This window comes from Pipistrellus hanaki (genome assembly GCF_964339955.1).
Source record: "Pipistrellus hanaki genome assembly, chromosome: 4".
Classification (NCBI taxonomy): domain Eukaryota; kingdom Metazoa; phylum Chordata; class Mammalia; order Chiroptera; family Vespertilionidae; genus Pipistrellus; species Pipistrellus hanaki.
This window is the reverse complement of record NC_140506.1, coordinates 22351816-22364902: the sequence shown is the minus strand read 5'-3', so window position 1 is coordinate 22364902 and position 13087 is coordinate 22351816.

Genomic DNA, 13087 nt, shown 5'->3' with positions numbered 1-13087 from the left:
AGTAATTCAAAACTCTCCACAAAGTCTAGGCCCACATGGTTTAACTGGTGAGTTCAAGCAAGCTAGAAAAATTAGAACCAAATCCACAAAATCTTCCAACAAATAAAAAAGGCTGGAACTCTTCTCAACTTATTCTCTGAGGCTGGTTTTACCTTAATACTAAAAGGAGACTATGGCATTGTAAGAAAAGAAAAGTACAGGTGATTGCCAAGCAATATCACTTATGAATATAAATGTAAACATCCTCAAGAAAATATTAGCAAACTGAATCCAATAACATATAAACATAATTATACAGTATGACCAATTGGTATTAATCTCAAGAATACTATGTTGGAGTAACATCTGGATGTCAATGAATATATCATATTAATAGAATAAAGAATAAAAAATAAATACCACATTAAAATTAACCTCCCTCAATAGACAAAGAAAATGCTCTTAAAACCCCCAATATTCCTCCAGGATGAAAACATTCAAGAAGGTAAGTACAAAAGAGAACTTCCTCTTCTGGTAAAGGATACCTACAAAATTCCCACAGATAGCATCAGATTTAATGATGAAAGACAGTGCTTTCCCAGATAATCAGGACCAAGACAAGAATCTCTGCTCTCACCACTTCTATTTAACATTGTAGTGAAGATTCAAGCTAGAAGAAGTAAAATTATCCACTGAAATACTATTATGACTAGTGAATGCGTGAATGATGCCTGCAAGGTTTCAGGGCACAAGAAAATATGCAAAAACCAATTCCATTTCTATACCTTAGAAGCAAACAATCCTATATAATGAAGAGGCAATATGCAAAGTGACCCTCACTCCATCAAGCCATCACAAGATGGCTGTGCCCACAGCGGAAGCAGGGTTCCCGTTATGAGCTGTAATGAGTGATCAGCAGGGACCTGAGGCTGCATGGTGCTGGGCCCACGCAGAGGACCTGAGGCTGCACCCTCTGCTTGGTGAGGCTTGATGGGGGACCTCAGGCCATGCCCCCACCTGGCAGTTTAATCTGGGTTTGGCAGGGGCCTTGAGACTGTGCCCCCTACCTGGTAGGTCTTGACGGGGGACCTGAGGCTGTGCTCACCATCTGGTGGGGCTTGACAGGGGTGGGGGCGGCTGGGTCTGGGTCTTGCGTGATTTTGAGGTGCATGCAGGTGGGCAGGGACTTGACTCTGGGTCCTGCGGCTTGCCACAGATTTTGACAGGAGGAAGATTTCCATATACATTTTTACTAATTTTCTTTCATCATTGATACTCTATTATTGAAAATAGCAATATTAAAATATTTTCTCTAATTAATTTCCTTTTAATGTGCACAAATTTCATGCATTGGGTCACTAGTTTTAAAATAAAATTAAAAACATCCCATTTACAATAGCATCAACAATAATAAAATATTTAAGAATAAGTTTAACAAAGGAAATGCAAAGCTTATACTCTGAAAACTATAATTTATTGTTGAAAAGCCGAAACTGGTTTGGCTCAGCGGTAGAGCTTTGGCCTGTGGACTGATAGGTCCCAGGTTCGATTCCGGTCAAAGGCATGTACATTGGTTGTGGGCACATTCCCTGTGGGGGGTGTGCAAGAGGCAGCTGGTCAATGTTTCTCTCTCATTGACGTTTCTAGCTCTCTACCTCTCTCCCTTCCTCTCTGTAAAAAATCAATAAAATATATTTAAAAATTTATTGTTGAAAGAAATTAAAGAAGTCCTATATAAATAAAAAGATATGCCATATGTACATATTGCAAAACAATGTTAAGATGATAGCCCTCCTACAGTGGATTTACAGATCCATTGCATTCAGTACCAGAATTTTAGCTAGCTTCTTTGAGAAAATTGGAAGACTGACTTAAATTTATATGAAAATTTAAGAGGCCCATGTAACATAAAAGAAATCTTAAAAAATAAAAACAAATTTGAAAGAGTGACATCTCTTGATTTCAAAACTTACCACAAAGTCACAGTAATCAAGACAGTGTGTTACTGGCATAAGATCGACACATTGACATACAGAACAATGGAATAGAGTTGACAGTCCACCCACAAACCTTCAAATTTATGACCAGTTGATGTTTTACAAGTGTATCAAAACCATTCAATGGGGAAAAATAGTGTTCCCCGTCCCCCCCCCCCCCAAAATAAAACTGGTGTTGGAACAATAACATATCCACATGCAAAAATTTGGGCAGCTACTTTATACCATACATAAACACTAATTTGAAATGAATCTTAGGCCTAAATACAGGATATCAAACTTGAAAACTCAAAAGAAAATATAAATTATATCAATAAACTTTTCATATAAAATTAGTAGGATATAATGGCTAACATGTGTGTGAACTTTTTTGAAAAGCAAACCATTTGTCAAATATATCATGCATCTGATGTGCAGCTGGCCATGAGGGGCTTTGTTAATAAATTCAATTGCACTAGCCCTTGTTCAGTGATAAGGATTCTTTGCAATTGGCTTTACTGCATCTCAGCTACACTTTAGGGCAATGATTAGGGGTTCTGGTTAAGGTCTAATGAATGATAATTTTCCCATTAAAAATAATTGGTAGTAGACTTCTCATTAGCATTTTTATACAGAGCTTTAGATTAATAGGGACATATTATTGTTACTAAGCCAGTGATAGTTAAATTTTCTATGTCCCTCTGTAAGAGCAGAAATTATATACAATTTTACTATTTTATTTTTAGTTGTTTCCTCAGAAATTGCACCTTCAACTTTGATTCATTAATGTCTGACATTCATTGGTGTCTCACCCTCTTGCTGGATGATGCAAGAACCTTAGAATGCTTTAGCTCTAACTCATTCTCTTAAATATATAATTCCATTGCCCTTTGTGTTTCAATTGTACACATGTTAAAACATTTAAATGTCATTATTAAATATTTCTTCAGTTTTACCCATATTTTTACTCTTTTTATTGATTTGCATTTCTATTCTTTCTTGCATCTTTAACTTTCTACTGAAACCACTTTTCTTTTACCTGAAGGCATTGTAAATATTTTTTGTTTTGCAGATCTGTTGGTAATAAGTTATATATTTTTGTTGTTATTGTTCAAACTGCATAGTTTAAATTGGAAGGAATTTATTTTTTGGATGTAGATTTCTAGTCTGTTGTCTTACTTTTCTTTACACAGCATGAACATATCATTGCATTTTCATCTAGTTTTGCTTGTTATGAAGTGAGTTCCAAGTCTTACTGCTTCTTCTTTGACGGTAACCTCTTTTATCCTAGCATATTTAAAAAAAAGTTTTTGTTCGAGTTTCTTTAGTTTTACTCTGAAATTGTGGCTTTCTTTTTATTTTTATGACTTGGGAATTCAGAGACTTTTTCCATTCATTTTTGAAAATCTTCATCCATTCTTTCCTTAAATTTTGTTTCTGCATTATGTTAAATACTTCGTTCTCTGTGGGACAATTGCACATGTGTTAGATTTTCTCACTTATCCTCCTTCTGTTTTTAATTCCCTTCTTAAAATTATTCACTTAATTCTGTACTTCTTTTCTGTCTCATCTTTCAGTTCATTGATTTTTCTTCTTATACATGTCAAATGCTGATAATCCATCTCATTCTTAATTTTAGTCATTTTAATATTTACATTTTTTCATTTTTTATTTTATAGTTTCTAGTTCTTTTCTCTAGTTCCCATTCTTATTTGAAAATGCAGATCTGTTTTTATTGTTTTGTTGTTTCTTCATTTTAATTCATGCTGTTGGTCTGATTGCATGCCGGTCATTTTTAATTGAGTATAAAGCATTATATACAGAATTGTTTAAATACCCTTGAGGCCCAGAATAATGGCTCTGTACTCCAGAGAGTACTTAATTTTTAAATTTAATTCTGCTTTTGACAGGCATTGGCACTAAATTCTAGCATCACTTTAATTAGTCTCAGGGTGTGAGACTTTAAATGATTCAAAGCTTGGCTAAGCCATTCCTAAGGCTAGTTCATGTCTTTTTAAGCATCACAACTTAGGTTGTGCATAGCTTGTCATGACCTTTATCCACTGTTTATATGACTCACAGTTGATTTTTTCCCCATCATCCCATAAGGTTATCAGAAATACTGCTTATATTTTTAGTCTCCTCCCCTACCCCCAACACTTTCCAGAATTTGGAAGATGCCATTAAGTGAAAGTAGTGTCCAGATCCTCTCCTCCTGAATATGTCACAACCTTATCATCTTTCTCTTATTTCTTCCAGCAGTCTTTTAAAATTATGTCCAAGTTCTATGATTGTCCTTAGCAGAAGTATTGGTCCAAACTTTCTAGTCTACCCTCTACATTTAACTTAATATTAAATCTACAACATTCTGAAATTTTGTTCAATTAACAAATACTCTTGCCTACTCAAACCACTGGGCTGGATACTGAGGGATTCTGTCTGGATTTGACAAGATCCAGAAGAATCTGCTGTAAATTACTAGGTCTAGATGAAGTGATTCAACTTGTGCATGAAAGGGTACAACACAGAGCACATCATCGTACATGCTAGTTGAGCAGCCCTCATCATCTATACTTCATCATACCCCTTCATGCCTAATTTCCTGTTTTCCAAACCAGAGGAGTACATAGGAATGATCAATTTTACTGTTCATACTACTGCCTTATAGTATGTTAAAGCAATTTTTAAAATATATCCAATTAAAATGCAAACTCAATTTCAGATGTATTTTCATACAGTTTTTCAATACAAACCTAACTAAAATGTATCTTTTTTTTCTTAATAAAAAACTAGGTTTAGAGTTGAAGAAATTTAGGGTTTCTTTCTTCTTCATCAGGATGCACTTATTGTTCTCACAGATGGAAAACAACTATAAATTTACAGTGTGTGTGGGCTTATTCAGTTGAAAAACGCTGTGTCATTATTTATATCTTAATGTAAGAAAGACCTTGTCTGGGGAAAAGAAAAACAGCCTCAGGCTGCCAAACCTGGTTGATATAATTATTAGGGGGGAAAAAAAAGACTGAGGTTTTATTCCTGCTAAACCATAAATATAAATTTATTACTCCACACTTTCAGCATCTTGAAGTCCCCGAACAGTGTTTGTGATGTGCAGAAAAACAGACATTTAACTCTCTTACTGTCACCAAGCTTGCCAGGAGCTTGTCATTTTACTAGACCCAAGGCCTAAGCATGGAGGCCATAAAAAACACCACCAAGGTCAGTCTTGTCACACTTTTTAAAGACAAATCCCTTTGAACTTAAATGTTATTTTCAAGAATTGTATGGTTTTTCTCTTATTCAAAGTAGAAAGCAGAAGTAAATAGAACAACAAAGCAACAAGTAGGATGCTGAATGAATAACAACCTTCATTCTTTCCATGAACATATAAAGAGTCCCTACTATGTACCACATATAATGCATAGTACCGGGCATATAAAGATCAATCAATGTGATAGAATTCCCACCCTCTGGAAGCTTAGAGTCTGCAGGACTCTATTGTGATTTAAATCAATGACAAAGGCTTGTTGATATCAACTGGCTAAGTCATTTTGCCTACTGAGTTGCTAAGAACATCTATTGTGGTAGATACTTTTATGTGATGCGAAGATTATTCTACTTTGTGTCCATTCACTCTTGTTTGCCCTTCCACATTTTCTCTGTCCAGACTTTCATTATCTTATCTTCTTTCTAGCTAGCTGGTCAGGCTATTCATCTCCATCCTACTAGTCTTGAATATATATTTCACATTATAGTCACTTCTCTTTCTATGTATAGAGGATAGCCAAGTACATAGTCCAAAGCTTTGCCCACTGGGTGGATTTCCCTCTTCACAGTCTTCCAAGGTCACAGAGATGAGACCAGAGAGTGGCTGGGACCATAGTGAAGAGCTCTGCTCTGGAACTGCAGCTCAAATGCAATGGCCAGCCCTTGACAAGGTGGTCAGTAGGTGAGAAATGGCCAGACCTGTGGTGTTTAGAGGCAACTCTGGCTGATACGTGGTGGAGAGGAGCACACACACATGTAGTTTGTTTGTCCATGGAGTTCTCAGCACCTACGTATCGCCTGGGCAGGCTAACAATGTGAAATATTTGATACAAAGATTGAACATGAGCTTTTTTTCTCTTCATTAATGCAGCCTTGGAGATGCTCTTCAAATGGTTTAAGTTATTGTTTTCTAATTTTAAAATATTGAATTGATAATATTTTAAATTATAAAAATTCTCTTGAGAAGTGAAAAAATGTGTAAGAGTTATAGGAACTAGAATTTTGGAGGAGACATGAAGCATAAACACACTAAATGTGTGTTTGAATGCCTGGATGGCTTTACGAGAGATGGGACTAAGTGCCAATTTAAGTCAGTTCTTTACAAGTGACTTCTTTTCAAGGAAGCTTTTAACTTGATTGATGCTTAATGGTTCCATGAAACTACAACTTTCCTAGGTCTTCTTGATTTATATATATATATATATATATATATATATATATATATATATATATATATATATATATGTAGAGAGAGAGAGAGAGAGAGAGAGAGAGAGAGAGAGAGAGAGAGAGAGAGAGGGGTGGGGGGATATATAGCCATAAACATAAAGCTTTATAGTTATAGATATGTAACAATAAAAATAAAGCTCTTGAGGATTTTTATTGGTGCATACACTTGATTTTTAAACAGCAATTTTAATGGACTTTTAAAATAACACTAATAATCTATACTACTGTCTGTCTAATTTTATTCCTATTCCCACTGGTTGAGGGAGGCTGGTAATTCCACTGGATAGTTTCAGGCAAAGCACTTGCCCAAGGCCACACAGATACTAAGGGAAAGATCTTGGCCTTACAAATAACAGGAGAGTATTAGTTTTAAGGCTGGCAAGGGTCCCCGTAGCAAAGACAGGTCCATGAGCTGCATGAACAAAGCCCAGTGTACTGTCTGCTGACCCGATATTGGCGTTGGTCATCACATAAACACCTTGTGCTGCTTGCTGTGACAGCCTCTGATTTTCCTCCTGGAATATGACTCAGTTTCATGAGTTAACCCCATTTGAATACTTTCGCTCCATTTGCTTTGCATTAAGCATCTGTGGTAGAAATGCAAATGTTCATTTAGGTTATGTGGAGCAGACATTCTTTTAATTATGAACTGCTCTGTTGCATAATATTTGGAAATGGGCGTTTGAGTTCATATAGCCTTGTTCATTTAAATGAGCATTGCCCTCAGGGGTATAGTTTCATTAAATTATTCTGAGGTAGGGAGCTGAATCTTTGCTTAATTAAAAACCCTGGAATCACCAATTGGATCAGGACTCATTTGAACACAGTCAGACACCCACAAAGTGGAAGGAGTTTACAAAGCAAATGGGAGCAGTGCTACTTGGGGATGGTGGGACTGCTCCTTCCTCAACTAGAACAAAACACCCTGGTTTTCTAAGAATCCAGAGAAGGTAAGACATTTCCTCTCAGCAGTGGTGCCAGGTACATCTGAGGCAGCATATGCATTTCTCCATTTAGTAGCTGGTGTTTCCAATGTTAATCATCTGAATGACTTGCCTTGTTGCCCTGTACATACCCACCTCCCTCCCTGTGCAGCGCTAGGTCTCTCTGGGCGAAAAACATGTTTCAAAAATGCAAGAGTTCATACTCCTGACAGTGTACAAACATCATTTTATCATCTGCTCAGATTCCTGTTCTTGAAAATCCATAGAGCACACACTTAGCAAAATGGAAGTATATTTGCATATAGAAAAGCATTTCTTTCATATAAAGAAACACCGATATTGAAATGTGAGGAGACTCAAAAATGCAAGTCAGAATATTTTTGAAATCTGTCTCCTTTTCCTGGCAGGCTCCTCATGGCAGGACAGCTTTGAATAAAAGGCTTGTGCAAAATGACTTTCTCCCTGATGTTTTCTGCTCTCTGTTGTTATAAAGCTAATTACTTTAGCATATCAATAATTCTTTCCCAATGTCTCAGATGGAAGCCAACTGTACTAATGCTCATCCTGCTGCTGGTGGCAAGAATCTGAAACAGCCCCTGGCAGGGGAGGCGGCAGGAACTTCTGACTCTGCACTTGGTGTCACATGATTCCCAGAGGGAGTGGGATGAAAAGGGATGAGATGCCCTACAACATTTGGGCTTCTGAAGTATTGGGGAAAATGTCTCACTTTGGACTTGATTTGTACACAGTCTCCCCCTCCCCATGTATTTTCATTGATTTTAGAGAGAAAGGGAGAGGGAGAAAGATAGGAACATCAAAAATGAGAGAGAATCATTGATCAGCTGCCTCCTGCACACCTTCTTCTGGGGATTGAACCCACAACCTGGGCATGTGCTGTGACTGGGAATTGAACTGGGACCTCCTGGTTCATAGGTTGATGCTCAATCACTGAGCCACACCTGCCATGCTGTACCCAGTCTTACCGGACTCCTGTGTTTTGGGGTGCACATCAGGTTGCTAATAAATCTCTCTTTATTCTCCCAGCACAGATGTCCCGACTCTTTTTAATCCACCAGCTGCCTCGGGCACTCACCAGATTCCAGGCAAAGCACTTTCTGGAATGCCTCATTTAAATCAGCCCAAAGAACCGCCACCTCGCAACACAAGAAACAGGCACTAAGAGCTTAGCAATTTGTTGGTCAAAATTGCTCTGAAGAATGCTCTCATCTTAATGGGGTTAATGTCTCCTCTTTCCAGCCTGCAGGCAAAGGATCTTTAAATTCATGGATTTCTGTCATTGCAGGAGAGATGGCCTCTGTTGCTCCGATTATCATTTGCATTCTATTGAAAACAGAATTGACAGACAGAAATGTAAACATAGGCCATTTCAGAAATGGGGTGAGATGTTTACCACCTGCCAATAGCAATCTTTTAAATAAAGGATTCTGCTCTTCAGTGAAGGAGACGTTTCCAAATTGAGTTAGAGGTTCTGCAGTATTATCAGAATGATGAGGGCAGCCTTTACAGCTGCAGGGAAAGAGGGTCAAGTGGAGATGTTGGATACAGTGGGATCATGGACAGGCTGTCAGGTTGGGCTTTCTGCCCAATGTCCTTCTTTCTAATCCTGACTGAGAAGAAAGGGCACTCTTGGCTGGCTGCCTGCCCAGTAGGCCTTGTCATTCACCCAGGACCTGCTATGGGGCCAGAAGAGGTTGACTGTGTGTTTAAATAAGACCTGTGGTGTAAAGCTGTATCCTTTGCTTGTCTCAGGGTCCCACATCTTTAATGATTACCAGGATAAACTGCTGGTTCTTAGAAGGAAATGGAAGCAGATTGTGGCAAATGTCTCAATTCCCAATTAATGGCATGAGTGATGTTTGCTTGAAGAATCACGCTTCTCGAACCTTTGTCTCTCCAGAGCGTGCTGAGCAGCATCTCCACATCAGTTCTGCAGTGTCGTGAAGAAAGGTATACATTTTAATTTATTTCCATCACAAGGATGTTGTATATCTGGCACACTAAAGAGGGAAATTGGTTCCTTTTTAATGAGAGGAAAAGCAGAAAGACTTTTGTGTGAGAACACAGTAGCCAAGGATATGTCATCTTTGCTACTCGGGAGCTGTAATTGCTTCTCTCCTGGACTGCCTGCTGACTTGAGAGTACTGGTTTACTTAATTCAACACAGAGCAATTGAGGATGCTATTTTGGTCCTTGACTAGAGAGAGAAACTACCTTCAAAATAAACTTCTTAGGACTCCCTTCTAAAATGAATCCACTTTTTTTCTTTTTTGGCAATATGCTTCTCTATTCTTATCTCCATTTCTCTCAGATTATGCTCTTTACCATGTTATTGTTTTTAACTTGGTGTTTTCCTTCAGCTCTCTTAAACACAAGTGGTCATGACCCGGCTCGGTTTACCTGTGAGGCCATGAATCGTGTATTTATTTATTTATTGCACAAAACTTCTTGGAATCCATTTGTGGGCCAGGAATGGTAATGAAGATGGACAGATAAGCCCTCCAGAAAGGTCCCAGTGGGGGAAACAAAAATAAAACCAGGGGTGTCTATGCAGGGTGGAGGAGGCTGCAATGAGGGTCATAGTCAGTGCACTGAGACTGAAGAGAAGGGGCGGTCCCTCAGAAGAGGGGTTCAGAAAGGGCTTCTCTGAGTCTTGGCCTGAGTGGAGAAACAGAGGAAGGTGGGATTCACTGGGCAGAGTGGCAGGGGAAAAACTTTTCTGACCAAGGAAATAGGAATGTCTTGGGCCCAAACCAGAAGACAGGAGAGGGCATGCCTCACTCAGGGAATTGTAGCTGGTCTGTGTAGGGATGCCAAGAGCCTGTCAGGGGTGAGGACAGATGAGGAAAGACCCGGACAGCAGTGTTTATATGGGAACAAAGGAATCTCATTGAAGGACTTTAGATTTTGTTTTGGTAAAATTACAGAAGTTATCTTCTGAAGTAGAAGGTGGGGGGCTGAATCTAGAGAGGGCCCCAGGGGAGCAGGCAAGATGACATCATAACACTAAACCATGGAGAGAAAGTAAGGTCCTGAAGGGAGGTACCTGCCAGCATTTCCTGCCTCTCTCTCTCTCTCTCTCTCTCTCTCTCTCTCTCTCTCATATTTTTGTTGATTTCAGAGAGGAAGGGAGAGAGAGATAGAAACATCAATGATGAGAGAGAATCATTGATCAGCTGCCTCCTGCATGTCCTCTACTGGGGATCCTAGCCTGCTACCTGGGTATGTGCCCTTGACTGAATCGAACCCAGGATCTTTCAGTTTGTAGGCCAATGCTCTATCCACTGAGCAAACTGTCCAGGGCCACTCTGTCTCTCTTTTAAAAGATTACATGTGGTTGCATTTAGGGCCTACATAGATAATCATGGATAATCTCTCCATCCCAAGATCATTAATCACATCTGCAAAGTCACTGCCATATAAAGGAACATTTACAGGGGCCAAAGATCAGGATGTTTATATCTTTTGGGGGATATTTCCAGCTTACCACGTGACCTCTAGTTGGGTCTCTTATGAGCACTGCTGAGCCCCGCACATGCAGTCCCTCTGTCTGCTCAGACCTCTGCTTTCTGTTTTCCAGTACACAGTCTGTGTCCCTGACGGTCCTCTTTTGTATGTTCTGCTACATTTTTTGGACCAGAGCTGTAATATAACCTACAGAAAACTGGTTATAGATGCAAGTGCTGCCATTCAGGCTTTAAATGGAGCTCTCACCAGCAGTTTCTCTTGCTCTGCCTACTTTTTCTTTGGAATTGCACTTGTGAAGTTTTTCCAGGTCCATGTCCATTCCCGGCAGCTCACCTGGGCACAGCCAAGTCCTCAGAAACTTTGGCAAATTATGACTGGTTTAGTGATGAACACATCACACTGTCTAGACAGACGTGACTATACCGGGAACAGGGTTAGTTAGTCATTTTGTTGCTCTTGCCATCAGTTTTTAGCAAATCGGGGATATAAAAGGAAATGGATCCATAAATTATAAAAACCACAAGAAAAAAAATCAATAGGCACTTTTATTGTCTTTTTGTTTCTGAGCTAAAATGATAGATTGTTTTATAACCTTTAGCCAGGATTAACTTCTTCACAAACCTTATCTAGCATAGTCAACACTATTGCAGGTAAACTTGTTTATAATTAACATCTATACATTCGTAAAACTATTGGCACAATATTTGTGCTTTGATGCTCTTTTTATCATGTGCAAGGAGTGCTAAATTGATAAAAATCTGCATTCCATGAATTGTGTGTTTTATGACCATTTGCAAATGAGAATGAGTTTGACTCATAATGTGGTTTTATTTGTAAACTTATTTTGTAGCTAAGAGAAAGGCATTGTTGAGACTCAATATCTCAGATCTAGTTATGAGCCCACTTAGTGTGTCTTGCCTTCATTTATTGTGACTTGTTGCCCACATGAGCCTTTCCTATCACTTTTGTTTTGTTGCTTCTGGGACCTTCCACTATTACTCTCCTGCTTCAGGAACAAGTATGGAGAAGGAGCGTCAGAGTGTGCACCATCACAGTGGGTGACATTGACACTGGCCATCGCTGACAAAAGGACTCCCTTAATTTGTACACAAAAGGTGATTATAAAACATTCACCCAACATGTTCAATGAGAAAAATCTGTGCATCAAAACGCTGCTGTTGAACTTGGAGACTTCCAGAGAGAACCATGACATCACCTGTTCTGAGGACCCATGGGGAGAACGTTGAGAAGGGCCTATGAACTGATCGCTTTTGGAAGTGAACCTAATTTCTGCTGAATTGCCAACTATACCAGATTAAAAATAAAGGAAAGTCACCAAGTTAATGGAAGCAAGCAGATAGATTTATTGGTGCTATGCTCTGACTGCATATGTGGGCAGCTTCATCTCTTCTCAAATAATTTATTTTGGGGATAGCATGTTGCACACATTTCTGGGTTATGTTAATTAACTGCTCCAGAAATTAGGTGTGGCTTATGTGATTTTGCTAAAATTCCCTAAAAACTAGGATATTAGCACTGGTTTTAGATTTCACTGGGCCTATAATTTGGTCTATAAATTTATATAGTTTTTCAGTCTTCAGTGGGTATATATATTTTTTTATTATTCCACTAATAAAATAAATAAATTATATTTTTAAAAATGAGATTTATTTCTAAGCAGTGTAGATTTCTCAATAGGAAATAATAATAATTAAAAAAACCAAAACACCAACAGAGAAACATCCAGATTTTTACCAATGGCTCCATTCAGAAGAAGGTAGAGTATCTTAGAGAAAGACAGACATTCCTCTGTCAATACAAATAAACTGACTTCCCATTTAGACTTTGACATTTTAAAAAATATGAACAGAATAGTGCTAAAATCAGCTAGTGTTTTAGTATACTAAACCAAAGTATTGGGATGTTTATGTTTTGTTGTTTTTTTTTCCATGACATTTTAGCAAGTTTTTTTTAATTATAAAGAAAGGATCATGTCCACTCTAGAAAAAGTGGAAAATTCAGAGGAATATAAAGAAAAAGATAGCCCTAGCTGGTTTGGCTCAGTGGATAGAGCATTGGCCTGCAGACTGAAAGGTCCCAGGTTTGATTCCAGTCTCTGGTACATGCCCGAGTTGCTGGCTCCAACCCCAGTAGGGGTCATGCAGGAGGCAGCTGGTGTGTGATTTTCTCTCATCATTGATGTTT